Below are 13,679 nucleotides of genomic sequence, written 5' to 3' on the forward strand. Positions count from 1 at the left end.
ATTCGGTTTCAAGGAAAGCAAATAAAGAGCAACAATGGTTTCAAATTTAGTTTGAATCTTGTCTCCTGTTTGTGGATTTGTAATCTTTTATAGTTTATGATTGAAGACCATAGATTAGGTTACATCTCATTTAGTGATGTATGTGATTGAAATACCTTGCTTATGGAGCAAAGAGCCATGTAACCACTTGGTGTTTATCATAGGGTTTACTGATTTCATGATGGGATATTCTGAGCATGAGATTCATTTTTTATGCAGATTGTCTATTCACAAGGTGAAAGATAGATCAGGGATCTTAATGTAGGAATTATGTCATAGATTTCAATGAGATGTACAGTTGCAATTCATTTAATTACCCAATAGATAAGGCACTGATCACAAATAGGATCATTAAATTTTGTTGCTCATACTTGGGTCTTGCTGTCATCAATCTTTTCAATCATTTTCCCTTCATGTTGAAGTGGACATAAAAGTTTAAACCCTCACTTAGTTTATGAATAATATAGGTTTGCACCTAGCTATTGTAGAATCTATGTTGTTTCATAAGCCACTAGGAGATATTAGGGGTTTCATTTGCTATCATAGATCCTGATTATGTTTATTACACTAGTTCCATATGTTAGATCTAAAGAGGTTCACTCGCCTAGGTTTTGCAGAGCCTGAAGTAGAAGAAGGGTCTAGCCTTATAGTTGGCCCTGTGTTTGAAATGATATGTTGATAATGGGAGTTAGCTGCCCCTAGATGTGTCATATTCTCATGGGGATAATTGAAAACCCTCTAGCCAACACACAAGAGCCAATACTGATGTACCAATGTATACAAATTTACCTAAAGGTGGTAGGAAGAACTTGAATAAGAAAAGGGTAGATCCAAATTCCACTTAGAAACCTAGAGGTCATGTATTAGTTAGCTCCCAGTATCAACCAATGATAGGGAGAGAGTCTTCCTCACTCAGCTTTGAATTAGAACCCACAAGACTCTAAGGAGAGATATTTAGTACCCCAATACTAGATGAAAGAACATATCAAGATAAGGATATGTCACCAGTAGGGAATATATCGCCTAAACTAGATCTCATAGCTAAAATGCATCGTAGGTTAGGACTCAGGATTCTTTTGGAGATCCTTTTAATCCTAAAATAGTCCCATATGCTGAACCAAATCTTATAGATCTAGATGACCCTACTGATTTGAAAGCTACTTCTATAGATCCTACAGAAGTACAATTAGAGATAGGATTTCTGAAGAAATGGGTTGCTAAGGAAGAAGGTAAGTGCATTCATTTAGAAAAGGAAAAAGAGCAAGCCACCTTAGATGCTATAGTGGAAAGAGATAATCTACTTTGAAGGATAGTTGCCTTAAAGGAACAAAATAAAAAGTTAGAAGAAAGAATGACAACCCTCCATGCTGGTCTTTGGTGATGTAGATAGTCTGAGATCTAAGGTTCATGAACAAGAAAAAATCTTGAGTCAAAAGCAAGAGCCAATCATTACTCAAGTCCAAGCTTACAAGCCTGTCCAAGTAGATCCTGTGGAACCCAATGTGAAAGCTACAAATAAGGGAAAGGGCAAAGCCACAAGGATCCAAATAAATGAACCCGAAGTTCTACCAAGCAAATCCTTAAAGCCTTTCATGTCAAAATTAGATCTAGATTTGGAGAAGGCAAGAAAGGAGAAGGAAGATCTTGCAAAGGAACTTGAGAAGGTAGAGAATGATGTTTAAGCTGCAGAAACTAGGACAAAAATTCACTTTATTAAGTCTAATTCTGCATTAGCCTCATGGCCAAAATTTTCCACCCTAGCTTCAATTTATGTACTTGCTTGTAGACTAGTAGTTTTAGTTCAAGGAATATCTCAATCCGCCCCTACCTTGTCATCCACCATTAATGTGCAAGCCCGTGCTGTTCAATCTCAACAATCCCAAAGTATTCCCCTTAACCAAGAAAATGTAGCGAGCACCTCAAATATTTTCAGAAGAAACCGGTATACATGGAAAAGTATAGAAAAATATTATTTACAGGTATTCCTGGTGCTCTACATCCCATATCTTTTGATTTAAGAGATAAAGTGGTTAATTTTTTTTGGAAATAATGCTCTTATTGGTGAAGAACATTTGAGAATTTTCATAGATATGTTGAATGACTATGAAGTTGAACATGAGGATGTGGTAATGAAATTGTTTGTTCATTCACTAACAGAGGATGCAAGGGATTGGTTTAGATGGTTACTTGATGATAGCATTAGTTCATGGAGTGATTTAAAGAAGTTATTCAACGAACAATATGGAGACAACACTAATGCTAGATTCATGTTAAATGAATTCAATAATATCAAGAAGGATCCTAATGAATCTACATTTGATTTTAATGTACAATTCGAGAAAGGATGTATAAATTGTTTCAGGTTATGAGGTTGAATGAGGATGTTTGTCTCACAACATATTTTAATGCTTTTGATAGAAAAATGGCATATCAGTTGAGGGATAAGGATCCTAAAACTTTAAGCAGTGCAAATTATCTATGTAGCTCTAACTTCTATGGGTCAATGCAATTTGGAAAGAAGGATAGCCTATTCATCAATATCTCATATGGGTTTTGTAATTATAGGAATTGGTTCCATGACATATACAAGTCTCAATGGAGCCATTTTGCAAATGATTTCTCATGGATTAATTGGCCCGCACTTTTTTTCTTAGTAGTAACAAGTTATGATAGGATACGTACTCTTTTTCTTGATGAAATGGGAGGAATCGCTATATCAATTCCTAAATTTTTTACTATGTTCAGTAGCTTTTCAATGGCTTCTCTTGCATTGCTAGGAATGAGTGGTTTTGTAGCAGAATTTATGATATTTTTGGGCATAATTACTAATCATAATTATTCTTTGACCTTTGGGATCATTATTATTGCAATAGTGGCAATTGGAATAATATTAACTCCCATTTATTTGTTATCTATGTTATGTCAAATGTTTTATGGATATAAGGTTTTTAATGTCCCATTTCCTTATTTTAAATATTCGGGACCATGCAAACTTTTTATTTTGATCTGCCTCTTTCTACCAAGGGATGCTTATAAGGTTGCAATAAATATTGAGAATAATAGGAAAGCATCTAGCAAACTAGGTAGGAGAGATGATCCAAAGTTGTTCAATCCCAAGAATAACAATAAAAGAGAGGTTGATAAAACTCCTGTAGGAAAGAAGCCAGAAGAACCCACAATAGGTCAAGTATTGGAATTGCTAAAAAAGATGAATCCTACTAGTTTCAATATCCATAAGCCAAATGTTGCTAAGAAAACCCTTGTGAATAATAGAAATTTCAATAGACAACCTAGAATGTAGAGTTACCCTTATACCACCCAATAGAAGGATGGAAAGCCAATCCTAAATCAGACCCAAAATGTAAAAGATTAGGGTACACCAGATCCTCTGCAAAGAAATTCAGTAAATATGAATGATAATGTAGCATGGTGTATTATTTGTCAATCACCTCACTCTGTAGAATATTGTGTAGTTGCTCAGTCATTTGCTTCTAATCATAGTTTACAAACTAAGGAGGAGGAAGAAGAAAAGAGCCATGATGATGTAAGTTGTAATATGGTAAGCATGTATAGTGATTGTGTTGATTTTGATTTGGAAGAAATAGAAAGTGATTTGGAAAATAAGAAAATTTCTTATTAATTACATCATCAACAAGTGTTTTTAGACAATGAAGCCTATGACCAAGATAGGTATGTGTTACATCTTCTAAAGTTGGTCATGTAAGTTTAAGAATGCCTTCTAAAGAGGAAATGGATAGGATCACTATAGAGATGATCTCCCAAGTACATAGCAATTTTAATTTGAGAAACAAAATAGTTAACAATAATGTGGGAAAGCCTTTTGGTATATTCATAAAGGATATCACACATAAGATGAAAGATGAGGACAAGAAGGCTAATGTAGAGACAATCAAGATTAAAAATATTAAAACTAAGAAGTGTGAACCCAAGAAGAAAGTGCAATTCCAAGAAAATGAGATAGCAAAAGCAATTGTGCAAGAGAAGGGATCAGGATCTGATAGTGTCAAGCAAATAGTAATCCCTTCTGCTCAAAAGGTTCCTACTCCAGGTATGATTATGAAACCCACTGTGTCTGATCCAATTGATATGATATCCATGTTATCACATATCACTATTAAGGTACCTTTGTCTGAGCTATTTCGAATTGAAGAGCATAAGAGTAAAGCCTTGTCATGGTTGGGAGGTATAGGAAACAGTAATAACAATGTAGAACAAAATGCTACCCATCATACCCCCTTAGTAATAGAAGATAGTGGTATCATGTCCCAGATTCCCCAAATGTTCTTGGATGACTCATCAATAGCATACAGAGAAGATATTAACCCATTTTTTCTCAGCCTAATTATAAAAGGAAAAACTCTAAATAATTGCATGATAGATTCAGGAACTTCTAACACCATCATGCCTTTCAAAGTAATGGAAGCCTTAGGGTTGAAAGTAGACACTAAACATTAAGGTAGATGCAGAGGTATGGATGCTAGAGAAGTCCCAGTCATAGGTACTATAAATGCTTTGCCATTTAAGCTAGCTGCATATCCTGAGGTAGAGTTGACCATGTCAGTCCTTGTAGTTCATATACCTCCACACTATGGAATGTTGCTTTCTAGAAAATGGAGTGCTGCTATGGGAGGTAGCCTATAATGTGACTTAACTTATGCAACTTTTCACATAGTGATAAGGCAATCACTATTAAAGTAGACAGAGAGCCAAGGGTTAGCCATATCTTGGGTGAAGAAATTGACAAAGATGCTACTTGCTTTTTAGATACTAGTATTAATGCATTCAGAGCTGAATTGATTATCCAAGAAGTTGAGAATTTCCTTGCTATAATTGAACATGAAGTTGAGTGTTGTATGAATTCACCAAAGTTACGGACAATGTTCTTTGATGGGGCCAGTTCTAAGGAAGGTGCAGGGGTAGGGGTAGTTTTTGTCTCTCCTGAGAAAAACACTTTTAGATACTCCTTTACCCTAATTTTCTCATGCACCAACAATATAGTTGAATATGAAGACTTGCTATTAGGTTTGAAAGTGGCTACCCATTATGGGATCAAGAAGTTGCATGTTATAGGTGATTTTTAATTGATTATCTCATAGATAAGGGGAACATATGCTTCTAAGAATAGAAGGCTGAAATCGTATAGAAATGCTGTGTGGGATCAGATTGAATTTTTTGAAGCATTTGGCATATCATGGAGAGATAGAAGTCAAAATAAGATGGCTGAATTATTAGCAAATATAGCAATTAAACCCCAAGATGTATCATTTGCAGGAATATTACAAATTGAAGTTCAAAATAGGCCATCAGTACCTGACAATATTGAGCATTGGAAAGTCTTTGAAAATGATAAGGACATTGTGAATTTTTTGCTAAATGAAGATAAATACCATAGACAAGAGTTGGACTGTAGTGATTTGGTTCAAAGAAAAGATGGGAAGGAAACAATTTTTGGTCAATAGGTTATATAGTTAAAAAGTAATAAAGTACCTAAAGGTTTGGTTATTTTGGAGAACATGTTTGATCATCAAGATAGGGTAAGAGGTGGTGCTAAAGATTGTAAACCTCAAGAGCTAGAAGAGATAAATTTGGGTTCTAATGAGGCCCCTAAGAAAGTTTATATTGGCCAGAATTTGTTAGCTAAAATTAGAAAACCTTTGACTGATCTGTTGAGAAAATATAGACATGTATTTGCTTGGTCATATGATGATTTAAAGGCTTATAGAGAAGATCATTTCAGCATGTCATACCTCCGAAGGACAATGTAAAACCTTTTAGGCAGAAACAAAGACCAGTTAATCCCACTCTAGCCCCTAAAATGCAAGAGGAATTAATGAAGTTAAGGGATGGCAGAATAATTAAACCTATCAGACATTCCACTTGGGTCGCTAATTTACTACGTGTCAGGAAAAAGAATGGAGATATCAAACTATGTGTAGATTTCAGAAACTTGAACATTGCTTCTCTGAAAGATAATTATGAGTTACCAAACATGAAAGCTATGTTGCAGCAGGTAACAGGGTCTGAACTTATGTCTATGATGGATGGATTCTCAGGATATAATCGGGTCCTAGTGAAAGAAGAGGAGCAATTCAAGATAGCATTCAAAACTCCTTGAGGAACTTATGTATATGTGAGGATGCCTTTTGGATTGATTAATGCTGGTGCAACTTTTCAAAGAGCCATGGATGTGGCTTTCCATGAGTACATAAATAAGTTTATGGTTGTGTACCAAGATGACCTCATTGCCTATTCCAAAAGGGTTGAGGACCACTGTAGGCATTTGGAAAGATCTTTACTAAAGCATTGGAATATGGAGTGTCATTAAACCCTAAGAAGTGTGCATTTGGGGTAACTGAAGGAAAGTTATTGGGACATATAGTATTAAAGGATGAGGTGAAAATAAATCCTGAAAGAGTAGCAACCATTGATAAAGTCCCTAAGCCAAAGAATGTGAAAGGAATCCAATCTTTCTTTGGGCAGGTTAATTTTCTAAGGAGATTTGTTACAAATTTTGCTGAGATCAGTAGACCTATTTCCAAAATGCTCAAGAAAGGGGCTACTATTAACTAGGATGGTGAACCTTCACAAGCATTTCAAGATATTAAGATTTCTATAAAGAATACTTCAGTCCTTAGGACCCCTGACTACACCAAGCCAATGCATATATTTTCTTTTGCATCTTTCCACACTATAGCTGCAGTTCTATTGCAAAAGAATGAGGATGGATATGAACAACCTACTGCTTTCTTCAGTAAGTCATTGGAGCCCGCTGAACTAAAATATGAGATAAATGAAAAACAAGCATATGCTTTAATAAAGGTCATTAAGGCATTCAGATACTACTTGATAGGAGCTATTGTCATTGAATTTGTGCCCAGTGCTGCTGTAAAGGATACTTTTTTCTCAACAAGAAGTATCAGGAAGAAGGTGTAGGTGGATCAACAGGATCCAAGAGTTTAACATTGAGATACAAATAAGAAAACTGGTAAGAGGCCAAGGTTTAGCTAAAATCATGGCTCAATTTAATTTGGATGCTAATCAGATAAATATGGCTACAGATGACCTTAGATTTGATTTATGTGACATGGATCACTGTGACTGGTATGCTAATGTTATCCACTATCTACAACATATGGAAGCCCCACCTCATTTGACTAAAAATGAGAAGAGGAACACTAAATTACAAGCCATTAGGTACATAATTATTCAAGGCAGCTTATGGTGGAGAAATTTTGAAGGAATATTACTTAAATGTATTGATCAAGAAAAGGCTAAGGAAGTCCTAAGTGAAATGCATGTTGGAGTGTGTGGGGGGTATTATATGGCCAAAACTACTGCACACAAGGTAATGAAAGTTGGATTTTGGTGGCTATCCTTTTTTAAAGATGCTCAAACCAAGGTTAGGAAATGTGATGCTTGTCAAAGGTTTGCTGGAAAACTAAAATTCTCAGGTAATACTCCCTCGAAACTAGTTGAGGTTCAAGCACTTTTTCAGCAATGAGGTATGGATTTCATAGGTGAGATTTCTCCTAAATCTAGCACTAGCTATTCCTGAATTTTAGTTGCTACTGATTATTTCACAAAGTGGGTAGAAGCCATCCCTACAAGAAATGCAACTAGTGAAGTTGTCAACAATTTTTTGCTAAATAATATTATTTCTAGGTTTGGTTTCCCTCAGAGAATTGTAACAGATGATGCAATGTGCTTTAGGTCTGAGGAATTCATAAAATTTTGTGACAAATATGGAATTACAAGATCAACATCCTCCCCATACCATCCACAAGGAAATGGACAAGCTGAATCTAGAAATAAAAGCCTGTTAAAAGTTATTAAGAGGACCTTAGATGATAACAACAAGGCATGGGATTCCAAGTTGCAACTAGCAATATGGGTTGACAGAGTGATTGTGAAGAAGGCCATTGGAGTAGCCCCATTTGATCTAGTATATGGAATTCAGGCAAGGATGCCTCAGAATAACTTGGTAGGACTCTACAATTACATCTAGTTTTATGATGAAGATATTATAGATGACATGCAAGAGAGGCTGGATGAGCTTGTAGGATTATCAGAAATAAGAAGAGAAGCATCTTTTAAGAATCAAAAGCTGCAACTGCAAGTTAAGACATTATATGATAAAAGGATAGTGAGTAAAAAGTTTGAAAATGGAGATTTAGTCCTAATGTGGAATGCCAAAATTAAAGATAAAGGAAAACATTGTAAATTTGATCCTATCTGGTTAGGTCCTTACTTGATTGAAAACACTTGGGGAGAAGACTCTTATGTTCTCAAAGATTTGTCAGACAACATTCTTGAACTGCCAGTTCATGGACAATTCTTGAAGAGGTATTTTTCTTGAAAAAATACTTGTTTATTCCATGAACAATAGTTTAGGGTTTTCTTGTACATTTTAAAATTCTTTTGTCTTTGTTCAGTTTCCTGTGTTTTGTTGTTCTCTTGAGGCGATCAATTTGTAGGGAGTCTTGGTGGTCTACTTCTACCAGAATTTTTAAGCCCTCATTTGAATCTGTATAATTAAATGTCCCCAAGTAGAGCTACTGTTGGTCTAATTTTTTGCATGATAACATTTCCCTAACCTAGGTGCAAAAAATCAGAATTGAATACATTAATGGTGAATAGGGTTTGTGGTCTTTGGTCCTCCAAATTTGTTAGCCTTTGAAAACATTTGTTAAACCCTATGTCTTTTCATTTCAAATTTTTGGGCATGAAATCTTTTTAAAAATTTTGCTATTCTGTATTCATTTCAATTTTTTTCACATCCCCAAGTGACATTTTCTCTTATGTTTCTCACCGTCTGGTTCTTGTAAGATCTACGACAGTCACTACTTTGCTATAGAAAGATGTAGGTGTTTTACCCTATGTGACATAGTAACTACTGCAAAATTAAAGGATGGGGCTGTAAAATGGAGGTGCAGTGATTAGAGATTGTATTGCATTCAAAGTTTTAGTCACATGCACTTTGTCAGTGCTGTCAGAGCTAGAAAGGGAACCAAGTAAAAAGGGAGCAAAAAAAGTCATCGAAATTTGGTTTCTCTGATGATTCTCTATGCAACTGTCAGAAAAAGTAAGCACCCTACTAGTAGTGACATAGAAAATAGCCAGGAAATACATGACATGATGGCCTCCAAACTTCTCGGTGACCATATCAATTTCCAAGTGGCATGGTGAGTAATGACTATTATGTCAAAAGCATTAATGAGGGCAATTGTGACTTGACTTTCTTTTATTTTTTTGACATTGAGTTTTGATAAGACACCAGAGCTCGCTATGTCGTTGTCGTGAAAATTATGCATCTCGCTATTAGAGACATGGTGAGCTACTAGGAAATGAATGCATGGTGGGACCCAAGCAATGTGGCAATGTGACTAGGATTAGAATATGGTTTTATATGCCAGTTGTGCAGGATTTTCTCACGTCATCAATAACTTGGACCCACACCCCATGCATAAAACATATGAAAGATTCCAATCGTTCGATCAAAGCAAAATCAAGGATTATCACTACCTCACTATGGAAAGATGTGCACTTTTTACTCTATACGACATAGTGAATAAGGGACCCACCACATCTTAAGAAATTCATGCAGTTTCCATGCCCTTAGATTAATCTCAAATCTACGGTTGTCGCTATCTCACTATGATGAGTTGCTTGAAGGTTATGTATAGTCAAGTAGTGAATAAGGGACCCACCATATTTCTCTTAAGTGATGTATCAAAAGTCCTCCACATGATCAAAGCATAATCAATGGTTGTTGCTACTTCGCTATAGCAAGATTCTTGAAAGTTATGTAGAGCAAGGTAGCAACTCAATGACACGTGTCCTCAGTCATCAGTGGGTCCAAATTGAAATGCCAAAAATGAAGGAATTATACACATGGAGAAATCTCATTGGGTTGACTACCAGCATGTCAAGTGGAACATGAGTCATCTTTGCTTGCATCCTTCGATCGTAAGATTTTTCTAAAATCAACGGTATAACTTTGAACATAGAAGGTGGTGCCACTCTATGCATTTATGAGAAATGAAAGCTTCAGGTGCGAAAGAAAAAATAGAGTATAATATAAAAGATTTTCTTAGTCCCATCTCACATGAACAAAGATTTCAAGCTTTTTCCTAAGCATAATCTATTACTGAGAAGGTTGTATTGAGCTCGATAAGAACATGAAGCAAATTTCTAGTGTTCATGAAGACATTGTAGAATTACAGAGAGAAATAAGCAAAGAATCAAGTAAGTATTTACACTATAATCTCTGTAGTGTTTCAGTCTCTGCAAATTACAATAAAAAATGCCTCCAAAGAAAGTATTTTCTGGTCAAGAGAATTATTTGGATAGGAATGTCCATGACGATTTTCTTGAGCTGCTCTCTAATTCCACTATTGAAACTGTGCAAGTTAAGAAGCTTACTTCATTAAACCCTAGGTTAAGAATAACAGATGGAATGTATGACATGGGGAATTGGGTCTAGGATGCTAATACCTCCCAAACTAGTCTAGATTTGTTTAAAAAATGGTTTTCAGAAAGGAACCTTTTTGCCTCACATGCCAATATCTGGAATTTTGATTTAGGGAAGCTGGTAGTTCCTCGTGTTTTTATGGATTATGATCTTCTTGAAGCTGTGGCAAAAAACTACAACCAAGCTATTAGAGTAGTGAGAAGAACTAATGGTCAAGTCCTAATTATAGTCAGCCCAGATGAAATTAGGGAAGCTTTTGGTTTAGTGCCTCTCACTGATTATCATGTGCCCATTGATTTGAAGGGATTAGAAAAAGAATACATATCCAAGAAGGATGCCATTAGGAAAGGTGCACTAAAGACACATATAGGTAAGATTGGAACTCTACTAGCACTAATAGTAGCCTCCAGGGAATCTTTCAAAAAGGCATACTTCAATTCCAGGTTTGTGGAGATATATAGGACCCTATGCAGAGTTTTTGGGAGACATGAAGAGGAGTTTATGCCTATGGATTTCATGTATCTGGTTATTTAGATTTCATCTTTTGGTGTGGACATAATTTTTGATTTTTCTTCTTACTTACTTGAGGAAATTCATAGTGGATTAATTAGGATTGCTAAGGGCAAAGTTGAAAGAATTTTTGGTCATTATTCTTTGTTGATGTAAATGTTTTTGTTTAAGGGAGCCACGTATTTTGGTAAAGAAATGGAGTTAAATAGAGAGGAAAATGGAGAAGCACTACCGGTCCAATTATGGAGTGCAGATATGACTTGGGATGCAGAGAATGCTAGTTCTGTCAGATTTGACAGGTATTTTGCTTCCAAGTTGAGATGCCTTTTATTAAGTGACAATCCCAGAATCCCTAAGGCACTAATGGGTCTCATTAGGCCTATGGACAACCCTAGTGGTTTGAAAGTTTCACATAATTGGGGAGATATCATCCCATACTTTGTTTCTATTGTATTTAGAATTTATGGTTTTAAAGGAAGTCCTCATGTACTACCTTACCAAGTGCCCTTGAAGGTAGGAGTAGCTGAATATTTGTGGCAGTTGGGAGGAGTAGAGGAAACCTTTTTGTTGAAAAGATCAATAGGGTGAATTTTCCCCACTTTTACGATGGTCCATCATTTTGTAATCACAAAAGGGGGTTGGCTTTCTTTGAACAAAATTTTGGATCCTTACAAGATGGCTATTTCTCACCCTCATTTTTATGATTATGAGGGATTTTATAATTTGGCTCTGAGACATAGAATTAAGCTTGGAAAATTGAGCTTGAATTCTATTTTCCTGAAGACATAATAAGGAATGAGTACTCCTTATAAGAATAGGAGACTAGAAAAGAAAAATGGAGAGTCTTCTCTAAAGTTTTGGGTTTCATTCATTGTTTTGATCTAGATTATAGTCCTTTGGACAATGCTATTACAAATGTAGATAAGACAAATAAGCTTATGAATACTTTCCCTGAAATAATGGAGATAATGAATGAAAAGAAGCAATTCTTGATTAAATTTTACCCAGATAAGGCCAGGGAAGTAATGAGAAGATTGAGTTTTACTCCCAATATAGGGGCAGGTCAACTAACTATCCAGAAAAGGCTAGGGTATATTGTTATTCAGAATAAAGGGACCATTATGGACAAAGGAAAAAAAATAATGACATCCACTAGTGTTGTTTTAGAAGAGAGGCCTCCTGAGCCCTCCCTTAAGAGGAGAAAAATAATAAGGGAAGAGGGTCCTCATGTTGAGGAATACTCACCTTCACAAACCCCTAAGAGAATTGAGGAGGAGCAGCTCACTGATGAGAAAATTCAACAAATGGGGTCACAAGCGGGATTTTTTTTTACACAATTAGAGATAGATGAAGGAAACCCCTAAGAGCCTCCTGTGCCAAGTTTTTAGTTAACTATTGCAGACTATAGAGGAAGGGAATTGGACCCCGTGTTGGAACAGACAAGTCATCAATTTTTGTCTGATGATAGTTTTGTAAAATCAAGGGCTTTCCATCAATTTGCATGGAGGGAAAATATGAATAATTTTGAGGAAAGATGCAAAAAGTTGAAAGAAGAGCATCCAGAAATGGATAAAGCCTCCATCCAAAACCAAATAAAGGAACAAATGATGCAAGAGTTCTAGAACATAACCCCTGAAGAGGGGAGGCAAATGGTAAAGGCCTCAAATATATTATTGATGCCCAATTGGGATATTGCTGATGCATTGATTTTTAATTCTATTTCAAATAATTTGAGATTTCAAGACCCCAACAAAAAGGAGTTCATAGGAACTGCATTCAGTGATGACCAAGCTGCTCTGGTCATATGGTCAGTAAGAAGGGGATCCAGGACTGTTTCATCATAGCCCGATGGCTCAGGGTTAATAGGAAATATTATTGTAAGGAGAGTTACTAACACATCACGTGTACAGGAAACTCACATGAATGTGGGACCTCTCATTTTGTTTTGGCCACTATTGAGAGAGAGGAGAAAGAAATGTTCGAACTGCAAAGTAAGTATGAGAGTGTTCTTGAAGCTTACACTAAAGAGGTAAAAAAGAGAAATGAGCTTGAGAACAAGTTAATGGGGAGGTCCAGAAGGCCAAGAATAACATACCCTTGTCCCCCAGTTGAACCTTTCAAATCCACCCCCCTGATATAAATACTAGATACACCCCAAAGGCCAGAATACTACACGGTAGAAGATTTTGAAGAAGAGAAAAGCAAGTTGTGGGCACTGCATGCAGAGTTAAATGCACAATATGAGGATAAATTAAGGAAGGTTCTCACATACTTGGCAGATAAGATTGAATGGCCATTGTTTGATGACCAATTAAAAAGGTTGGTAAACATCTGGGAAGAATTGAAAGCAAATGAGGAGGTTTTAAAGCCTATTGTGAATAAATGGGGAAGACAAAGAGAAGGAAAGAAGTGACATTCTTGTGCTACTTTGTCATAAGATCATCTCATGATTAAATTGAAAGAACTTATGATATTATCAATGATCTACCAAATTTTGATGATAGGAGGGTTTTTCTGTAAAGAATAATAGTTGGCTACTTAGATAAATATAAGAGCCAAAATTTTAGCTTATTTCCTCATGCCCTAGACAGAAGGAATAATTTGAAATGTAAAGGTGAATGGGCTAAGGAACTTGATG

Source organism: Cupressus sempervirens, chromosome 10 (assembly GCF_028749045.1).
Source record: "Cupressus sempervirens isolate cs-2001-9-10 chromosome 10, ASM2874904v1, whole genome shotgun sequence".
NCBI lineage: Eukaryota > Viridiplantae > Streptophyta > Pinopsida > Cupressales > Cupressaceae > Cupressus > Cupressus sempervirens.